The following is a 10,516-nucleotide window of genomic DNA, read 5'->3' on the forward strand; positions in this document are numbered from 1 at the left end:
GCTGGTGTCCCTGGGGATGCTGGAGCTGCTGTCCCTGGGGATGCTGGGGCTGCTGTCCCTGGGGATGCTGGAGCTGCTGTCCCTGGGGATGCTGGGGTTGCTGTCCCTGGGGATGCTGGGGCTGCTGTCCCTGGGGATGCTGGGGCTGCTGTCCCTGGCGCTGCGCTCCTGCACCCAGCTGGACCCGGCATTGAGACTGCCGGGGGTGCTGGCACAGAGGGAAGATTTGCACTCCCACCACTTGCACAAGTAAATAACTGGAGGCCAGGCTGGGGAGGGTGTCTGCCTGCGATGCCCTGCCTCCTGCCACCTGATCTCGCAGCCATCCAGCCCTTCCCTCCCTTCCCAGCCAGCAGCAGGGAGAGCCAGCAAGCCCCAGCTGGAAAGGGAACAGCGTGGCCGAGACAGAGTGAGTACAATGATTTAAATGGAGCGAGCTGGACAGTTGTCAATGGAAAGGAAATTAGTTGGAATCTAAATCTAACTAAAAGAAATGACCCAGATTACTGACACTGTAAATTGGATTTAAATGAAATCCTACAGGAAAATCGATGAAAAGCGATAAGCAAGCAAGTCAAAATGACAGCAGAAGGAGGCAGACACTCCCTGAGAGCTTATTCAAGAGAACCAGTCAGAAGTAGAAAAGAAAATTTAATTGAGCCAATCCAAATCTAAATGGTAGAAAAATAAGGGGGAATTGGAAGAGATTAGAGAAAAAGCCCAAGGAAATTTTTTTAAAGGTTACAAATCAGTACACAAAACAGAAAATGGGAGAGAAATTAAAGAAACGAAAAAGGCAATTTTAATTATGTCTTAAAGTAAGTGAAATTAAGTGCCTGGGAGTAGGTTTTTATAGGATGCATCTGTTTACATGGAAGTAGACTTTAATTGACATGAAGATGTTGTTTTTCTGAAAACTGGCTGCTTTTTTTTTTACCTGTGTGTGCTGTTACAAAGCCCCTGAAATGCATGCATCGTCACTCCGTGCTCTGAAAAACACCGGTTTTTTTCCTCTTTCTCTTTTCCTTTGCAGGTTCATCCCTTACAGAGGAGCTGCTGAAGGCAGGGGGCAGCTGGAGCTGCCTGCCTCCTGCCAGCCTCCCACGAGGGGCAGGGAGCCTCCCATGAGGGTGAAAAGCTTTACCTTTCCTTGGCTACACCTACAGCACCACTGGATGTCACTGTTGTTTCATAAAAGACAAAAATCTTACTGTGATCTTTTTGACAGATAATGTTTAGTACATAAATATATACATGTATTTCTAGTCTCTTTCCCGCAATTTTCTGCAAAAGGATTGAAATTACAGAAAGTCTGTGCAGCCTCGTGGCTCTCACTCACATTTTTGATGACTATTTTTATAGAGACTGTGTTTATGGGTCCTTTTGTGGCACTCCAAGAGGCATCTCTTTCATAAAGGATTGCTTTCTGCTGTGATAGACGTAGAGTGTGGCAGAGCTGCCACAATAGATTTCAGTTGTTCTGGGGTTTCTTTTCTTTCATTCGTTTTATTTCCAGGGAATTATTTCAACTCACCTTGGCTGGACTGATTGCAGCAGTGCTGGGACAAAGGTGTGAGCTGCCTGTGGAGCAGCAGATTCTGGTGCTGTCTGTGTGGAGCCCAGAGAGCTGGGCACTGCCAGGGTAGTGCTGCCCATAAATCAGGATTACCCTGGAGCTGTCTGCTTCCCTCCACTGTTACAGAGTGTGCAGAGACTGACCCTAAATCTCCTGTACCTCCTGTACTGAGAGTCAGTGAGAAACTCAGACCCTATTCCTTACAGAGGAAAAAGCTCTTTTTTCTTCCCCTTTGGTTGCCTGGGGTTGTATTTAGCTGGCCAAATGAAGACAAATAACTCTCTTTAGAGCCAGTGAAGAGGAACAGGCAATTCCAGGGAAGTGATTCATCCCATCTGAAAGAACACTTGTAACAGACAGGTGAGGTAGGTAAAGGCTTTTAGGCATCTATTTCTGCCATGTAACACTGCAGAAACCTTCAGTGACCAGTCACACAAGAAGATTCCTACCCATTTTTCCTGGTATAGGCACTTCTACAGCAGTTTTTTTGTGAACCAGTAGGCAGACCTTTTCTACATAATCTCCACTTCATTATTAATCATCTTTGAGGTGACCTTCTACACATTTCCCTAATGCTGAAGATGCCAGAAAAGGCTCACGATGCCCAGTGACTCACCCTGAACTGCCCATCAGGAGCTCTGCTCTCTCCATCCAGGGACTGAGAATGAATCAGGAGAGCCCTCAACAGCCCTACTGAAACACACCAGGAGCTAACCCAGCAATTTGGCAGTATGGACAGGGCACTGCTGTGCCCAACAAGGCTTCTGGTGCTATTTCATAAGCAGTGCTGCAGATTAGGGAAAAAAAAATCTGTTGGTGGCAGCTACATAGACTTCTGTTTCAGCACTCAGCTCCCAGAGGTTTATCTGCTACACTGAGGACAACAAAACTGTTGTTACATATGACAGGACATGAAATGCAATGCTGAGAAAGTGGTCCTCTATTTGCATGAAAATAGCTCAGCTCTGTAAACCATTCTCCCTCTCACACCTATTTCAAGCCACAGTGTTACAGATATAACACTATAACAGTGTATAACTATAACTAGATATAACACTATAACAGTGCTATAGAACTCTTTAAGACATCACCAACCTTCCCCAACATGACTGGTCCATGCAATGTCACAGCAGATGTGGACTCCTGCACAGAAGTAAAGTATGAGAGTCCAGCTCCTCTTAAGGAGCTCTTAAGAGGTTATGCAAGTCTAAATAGGGTAAATAAGGAGAATAAGAAATTTCTGACAGTTGTCACTGTCAGAAATCACTTAATGGGAGAAAATTAAAAGAAGAGACAAAGATCGAGAATAAATGCCCAAGTATTCCAGTGAGGAGTTAACATATTTGGGGCTAAAGGTCGTGAATGCAGACTGGCCTAAGAGATTTGCCAATTTTAATTAAAAATTATGCTAAATCAACAAGGAGGAATAATGTGTGCTGTGCAAATTGATCAGGAGACTCTTAAGTGCCGGCTGTTTCTAGCAGCACTCTTTTAATTTCCTATCTATAAATAAAGGAGTGTGGAAAGACTGCTGTAATTTAATACAGCACAGCAAAATGTCTGAATCATGCAAAGTTAGTTTCAGGGAATTGAAATGATAAGACATTTCTAAAAATAAGGCCTTATAGAGTAATTGCTTAGAGTGGGGCTCCCCTGGGGTGTGATAGGCAATTCCTCCACTTCTCCACGGCACAAACCTCTGCCACCACCTGCGTCTTCGGGCTACTGCTACCTACAGTGACAAAAGCAGGTAACTTGTCTCCCCAGTGCGTGCACACGCACTCTAGCTGCATCTTCTAGGTCTTATTTGGATGGGCACCGGGAGGTTTGTACCTGCCGGGCAGCCTCGGGCACTCTGTGTGCCCCGGGGCTCCAGCCCATGCTCCCCGCTCGCTATCGGGGGCTGCCGAGGAGCCGGGGCTGCTGCGCTGCCCGCCGGCCGCAGCCCGCCAACCTGACAGGCACCTGCAGCCGCATCATGTGCATGGAATAAGGAGTCTGCAGAGTGCCCGGAGAGACGTGCGAGGTGTGGGGCAGGGTGAGATCCCGCCCCGCTGCCTCCTCCCGGGCTGCGGTGGTTGCACGCTGCCCCACGGGTGCGGAGAGCTGAGTAACATCCCTGCACCCTCACTTCGTCCCCAGCCCCGGGGCTCCTCAGGACAGAGGGCAACACTGAAAGTATCAGGTTTTCTATATTTGTCATTGTATGAATTTTGCCCTAATCTGGTGCCATTATTCCCATCACTTAAACTCTGGCTAGTGATTAATAGAAGATGGAAGAAGCCTGATCCTTCTCTCATGTGTTTGCTCCCCAAGCTGTTTCACGGTACACGTTCCCGTGGCAGCCGTGGAGATCTAATCTGCTTCACACTCGTGGCTCGGGCACTTGGAGATCGTCACGGGCTGGGAGCCTTTGTTCCCCCACGCTCCGCAGCACGGGGAGGCTGGGAACAGACACGGGCCCGTGGGGGGACTCAGCCGAGGCGGGAGCTCCTCCTCGCGGCTCCGAACGGGGAGCCCCATTCCCGCTGGCAGCGCTTCGGGGCGGGGAAGCGGCACCCCGGGAGCGGGAAGCTGACAGCATCCCTGTGCAGCATCCTTTCAGAAAGCTTTTTGCATTTGCTGTTATCTCCACGAGTCATATGTATGCAAATTAAACACGGCTGGTAGCAGCTAAATAGCTATTTCTTGCCAAAAATACCTGCTCTCTGGGGTCTCCATCCTCACGCGTTTGCAAACTGCATCAGATGCCGCATAAGACATCCTCCAAAATGTGCTGACACTCATACCAGTATCAGGCAAGAAGTTCCCATCCCTCCCCACTTTTTCCCTTTAATCTTTTTTTTTCTCTTTCTCTTCCCCCCTCCATGATTTTAGGTTTTTACTTTTACATTTCTAAGCAATTAATTTTTTGGCTCCCATGTAGGATCAACAGGTGTGGAATGACTGATACGCTCCATCTGGTTGCTGCTGATAAGGTAATCCTGGGAGTTGAGGGCATTATCTTCAATAAGCTTAAACAGCAGCAGCCTAATCTATTTGCAAGGGAGAACAAGCCCGGCAGCCAATATTGTTATTTCATGGGAACAACTGGGCACAGACAGCGCTTTCACAGGAGGGGTAGGAGGGTTTTCACCCTCCTATTTTTCCCCTGGGAGTGATGATTCACTCGGTGTTGTCGTACCCCCGCTTAGAAAAAGGATAAGCTTTGCTTTGAAATTTGCCCCCCAGACCCATGATTTCTGAATCAAATCATCGCTTTGCTTCTTTACATCCCACTCATGGGTCCTTATTTAATCTTCCCCAAGGCAATGGGAAACTGTTGGCTTGGGGTCGATAATAAATACTATTTTCTGTAACTTCCATAAAACTACGATAGCTGTTGAGTTCTGATGTGGGGGTGTGATGAGAGCAACGGGGTGTGCTTGGGGTGCCCCCTGCAGATGAAGGGCACTGCCATCTCTGCTCAGGTTTGGGTTTGTGGTGACACTCAGGGACTGTCACGCAGGCAGGCACACTGAGAACCGCGTCGCGTCCCCTTGGGCTGCTGTCCCGATCTATGGCACGAACCACGCCGTGTCGTGCCGGCAGCATCACAAACCTACGCCTGCGCCTTTCCCGGCGCCCATTCAGTGGGATTTCAGCCAACAGCTTTGGGGTTTATTTATCGATGATTTCTGTTCTTAGCTTTCACTGTGTGCTTACCCTGCTCAAATACCTCCCCTAGTTTCCCCCGAGCCAAACTCGTGCTGCGGGGTGAGCATCCGAGCCGAGCCACGCCGCCGACAGCTGCCAGCCGGCCGCACTGCAGCTTCCCGGGGAGCCACGGCAATGAACAGCGTGTTCCTTCTCCCCCGGGCTGCGGGAAATGCAGAGCGCGTTTTTAAGCCGGTGTCTTAGCGAAAAAGCGGGCAGTGCTGTGGCAGACACGATTCCCGACGCGCAGGACGGGGTGAACCCGCCCCGCCACCCAAGGACGCGGCGTGACGGAGGCGCCTGGCTGCGGATCTGCCGGCCCTGGCTGCGGAGCTGCCGCCCCTGTGCTGGGGATGTGCCCCGTCTGTGCTGCGGGTCTGCCCCTCCTGTGCTGCGGGTCTGCCCCTCCTGTGCTGCGGGTCTGCCCCCCCTGTGCTGCGGATCTGCCCCTCCTGTGCTGCGGGTCTGCCCCTCCTGTGCTGCGGATCTGCCCCCCCTGTGCTGCGGATCTGCCCCCCCTGTGCTGCGGATCTGCCGCCCCTGGCTGCGGGTCTGCCCCTCCTGTGCTGGGGATCTGCCCCCCCTGTGCTGGGGATCTGCCGCCCCTGTGCTGGGGATCTGCCCCTCCTGTGCTGCGTATCTGCCCCCTCTGTGTTGGGGATCTGCCGCCCCTGTGCTGCGGGTCTGCCCCCCCTGGCTGCGGAGCTGCCGCCCCTGTGCTGGGGATCTGCCCCTCCTGTGCTGGGGATCTGCCCCCCCTGTGCTGGGGATCTGCCCCCCCTGTGCTGGGGATCTGCCGCCCCTGTGCTGCGGGTCTGCCCCTCCTGTGCTGCGGATCTGCCCCTCCTGTGCTGGGGATCTGCCCCTCCTGTGCTGCGGATCTGCCCCCTCTGTGCTGCGGATCTGCTCCTCCTGTGCTGCGGGTCTGCCCCTCCTGTGCTGGGGATCTGCCCCTCCTGTGCTGCGGATCTGCCCCCTCTGTGTTGGGGATCTGCCCCCCTGTGCTGCGGATCTGCCCCCCCTGTGCTGCGGAGCTGCCGGCCCTGGCTGCGCTCCGTGAGTCCGTAATGAGCACCAGCAGTGTCCCTGCAAATACGGCGTGCTGGCATCCGCGGGAGCCACGGCATCATTGCCCCGCAGTTTTATCTTTGCTTCTGTCAGCCACAGCACCTGATTTAGACAGCGGATGCGCTCGTCTGTATCCGAGCGGGCAGCAGCCGGCAGCGAGCCCTCAAACCCTCAAACTGGAGGCGGAGAGGAAGCGGGGATCATCCGGGTTCTCCTTCATGAATAGTTAAGCTTTTCCTGTTTTATACCTAGAGCTGCTGCTGGTGTCAGACATTACCCCATCTGCTGGTGAGCAAAGCAAGAAGCTCGCAACAACGAGGGGAATTTTCTGCATCTTGTTCCCCCGCTGTGGACAGAGATGTCTCGGCCATTTCTGGTGCCCGAGGCTCCCCAAGGGTACCGGGAGCCTCGTCCTGCCAACCCACTATGGCGAATCCCTCTGCCTCCACCTGCCACTCGAAACCAAACACACTTTTCCTGTCCCCAAGGTTTATGTCATTCCTTTACCAGTTGAAAAGTTAAGATTAAACATACATAGTTGATTATCCAGAGAGAGCTTAATCTCTGTCACCTCCCTTCTAAATCCCCAAGGACATCAGGACACAGAGACAAGACTTTCGGCTCCCAGGTAAGAAACAGGGTTGCCTCTGCCAGCTCTTTTAAAACAGACTTAAAAGAAGTGGCTCTTGCCCTTCCTTGTTGTCCTCCTGCCCAGCCGGGGGCAATCCCAGCAGGAGGGCTCTCACCCAACTCAGCATCCCAGTTTTTCCATGACCCTGCTGACTCTCTGCCACCAGTGAGCTCATATTGGGTGCTCAGCTGAGCTGCTCCTGTTTGCAGCAGACAGCAAGTGAGGAAGGAGTGAGCTTCAGTAATTACATGGAACAGATCACATGGTGCTCACACACATGGCTTTTGGGAAAAGCACGGGACACAGAGGTGATGGGAGGGGTCTGCATGCTGTCAGCCCATCTCAGAATAAATGAATTAATAAAGCCAAAATTCTGATTACTTTTGCACCTGGGTAGCTTTACTGGTGTTAATTACATAGTGGAAATGGAGGATCCATGTAAGCAAGATTCAAATCAGTCACTGATATTTAGCTCTGCTTCAGGTCCTCTCTATAGTGTTGCTTCTGCTGAAGTGAAGAATGAAACAAAGAGGGGGAAACCTAAATAGTGATTAATGAAGAACAGTCCTTATTTAATCACAGCTTTCAATTCAGACTTTGTAATTTAAACTTCAGCAATTGTCTTCACAATTTTGGCATCTGCTCATCTCAGCCTACACACTATCTTTGAACTAACAGCACAGCTTATCTTTGCAATTAAGCATTCAATGTAGCAACAAATCTTCAATTTGGTGTGAGTCACTCAGCTGCTAAATCAAACAATGTGTCACTAAACAAACCAGTTTCCTCCTGACCTCACAGGATGATAATAATGACTTGTGAAACCATCTTGAGATTTCCTTGGTATAATTTGCTAGTACTTTCTGACACATTCCTTTTCATAAATATAAATGGGTTCTGCATTAGAAACAAACAACTGAGAGTTGTTAATATCCTGGAAATGTAAAAGACTTACCTCAAAACCAGTTGCTAAAAAAGCAAAATAATTTTCTCCTAAGTAAGAGCTGTAAGTACAGGGTGAGCCAAAGTCACAACTGCATTGGCCTCGGTGGGTGCGTGGGGATCTGGACTCCTGCAATGGGGGTGGGCAGGGCTGGCTGCACAGGGTGGGCACCCTGGTGAAAACAGGAGCTCCATGCTTCCATATGCCAGACACATCACATACCTGCTGCTCTGCATCACAAGTCTTTGTATGCGCAGTCAATTAATAGAAGTAATCCATAATCTTCATCTCAATGTAGTCAAGATGACATTTGGTGCCATAAAGTACCTAGAAAGTGCATTTCTGCACTCAACCAGAGAACAGCACTGCTGGGGCTGTTGTCATGTGCAGTCCCAGGGCAGGCTGGGCTCCCAAAACTGACGCCACTATTTCATACAGGTGAAATTTCTGAGAATCTGGATTTGGAGTCATGGCGGATGCAGGTGGTTAGTTACATTGGCAGCATTGCCTCATTGCATGATAGATGACAGTCACTGCAGAAAAAGCAATTACTTAGAGAGACCCTGAAAGGATGACAAATCTCATTTGTTTTGCTTATGTGCATTTTAAAAGTTTTATTTTGCAAACCTTCACTTTCATTAGTACCACTGACTTCACTGGCTTCACTTCAGCAGCCCAGGCTTTTCTGGAACAGAGTCCCCTCCCAGTCATTTCGAGCCTGAAAATGCTGCAAAGTTTCTGAACCATCTCATTAACAGACAAAAATGAACTGATTCCCTTTACAGTGGAAGCATGATGGGTATTTTCAATTTTGTACCTACAGACTGCTCTTGCATTGTGTTTTTATGTCTGTCTTCACAACTGCAGTTATTTTTCAAAAGATGAAAGCTGAGATTTGTCAACCCTACATCTCCAAGAGCTGGTAGAAGCATGTCATGGTAGAGACAGGTCACACAGGGAAGTGGTACTACATGGATCACACCTCTCCCAAACATTTCAAAGAGATGATTGAAAGGCAGTTCCTTCCAAACTCATGTCAATATTTTATCAGTAGAAAACAAAGTAATTTAATCCAATTCCCTCCAGCCAAAATCTGTTCAACCATTATGCATAGCAGGTTTGGGTTGGGAGGGTGCTCCAAGCTTCACTGTGTACTCACCCAGGCCACCACGCCTGGTGTGGAACAGGGAATCACGAGCAGGTGGGAGGCTGGGCAGTGCACACCCTGACACCAAAGTCACATCCTAGCTCAGCTCTTTTCCATCCCTGCACATGTTTTCTCCACCATCTCCTGAATGTTTCTAGGAATGACCCCTGGTAGGAGAGCCAGCCTTGGGAATCTGGGGACTCATCAGCAGAACTTCTTCATCAGAGACCACATGAGTGGCCTCTCTACTTCCAAAGAGACATAACTTGGTGAGGACGCTGCCTCTGTGTGTCCTACCTCTGATAACAGAGGGGATGTGCTGCTGTTACTGCTTACAGATTCCAGCCCCCAGGGTGGGAGCTCATCTTCCCTGGCTGCCTGCCTCAAGTCACACAGAAACTGCTCTTGTGACTTTACAAATCCATTCAGCTGATGCCCAAATGACATGCCAGCTCGAATGGCACAAAAAGAACTTTCCTTTACACTGCTGACCAGAAGGAAGCTCCCCAGCGGGAAATGCCATGTTATCCAGGCAGCTTTACCTCCACAAAATCCTTGGCTTTGGCAGTGCATGATCCTGGGAGGTCCCTGTGGAAGCTACCAGGCACTGCAGAGCAGGGGAACAAACTGAAGCCTCAGTCCCTTCAAGCATAAACAGATATTTCACCACAAATTTCCATGGCAGCTATGTAATAGATTGACTCTTAACAAGAAAGGTTGTTAAGTGTCTGAGGGCAGTAAAATGCTGACAGGGAGAAGTGTGGGATGCTGGAGCTGGTGGCAGGAACTGGGAACTGGCGTCACAGTGAATGGTGAACTAATAGATTACCTCATTTTCATATTTACAGGAGATGGATATGACAGCCTTAAAGAAAAGAATTTCAATTGTTTTGTGCAAAACAGCATTTTGCTCAGTCTGACAGAGCTAGTACAATTTTACCTGTCTGTTTATGTAGTGTTCTACCTGTGCCAACTCTCACAAGTTTTCAGCTTTCCTTTAATATTTTGTGTTCTTCTAAAGTCTCAGTTCCTGGAGATAAGGAGCATCCTTAGCATTTCAGTTTCTGCTTTATTTTATAAATTTAGGCCAAAAATCATTTTTAAAATCCTCAGCCACAGTATTTGAGCTCCATTCTCATAATTTGGAGGATGACACCAAATGTTTCAACACTTAACTTTCAAAATATTTATTGATGCTACAGAAAGGACTGAAATGCTCAAATGTTGTGACTTACATGCCAAGTATGAGTTTTATGTTCTGGATGGCATATGCAGCCTTGTGCAAGTGTTAGTCTATTTCTTACTCATCTGTATTAAGTAACTGCCATACCACTGGTAACTTTCCCTCCTTTGGAGTTTTTAATTATCCTAAAGTTCTGTTCATTTGGAATGCATCCATTAAGTCCAGTCAGCATTTGAATGAAGATGATAAGCCTGAGAGTACCCTCAAGTATA

General features: G+C 49.1%; 1 long non-coding RNA gene across 1 annotated transcript; it reads left to right on the top strand.

Moving 5' to 3' along the window:
- Positions 1-278: 278 nt before the first annotated feature.
- On the top strand, positions 279-1,321 carry LOC129130287 (uncharacterized). Its single transcript, XR_008535528.2, has 2 exons — positions 279-409; positions 1,034-1,321. It is a non-coding gene; the product is annotated as an uncharacterized LOC129130287 (long non-coding RNA).
- The last annotated feature ends 9,195 nt before the right edge of the window (positions 1,322-10,516 follow it).

Source organism: Agelaius phoeniceus, chromosome 1, assembly GCF_051311805.1.
Source record: "Agelaius phoeniceus isolate bAgePho1 chromosome 1, bAgePho1.hap1, whole genome shotgun sequence".
Taxonomy (NCBI): Eukaryota; Metazoa; Chordata; class Aves; order Passeriformes; family Icteridae; genus Agelaius; species Agelaius phoeniceus.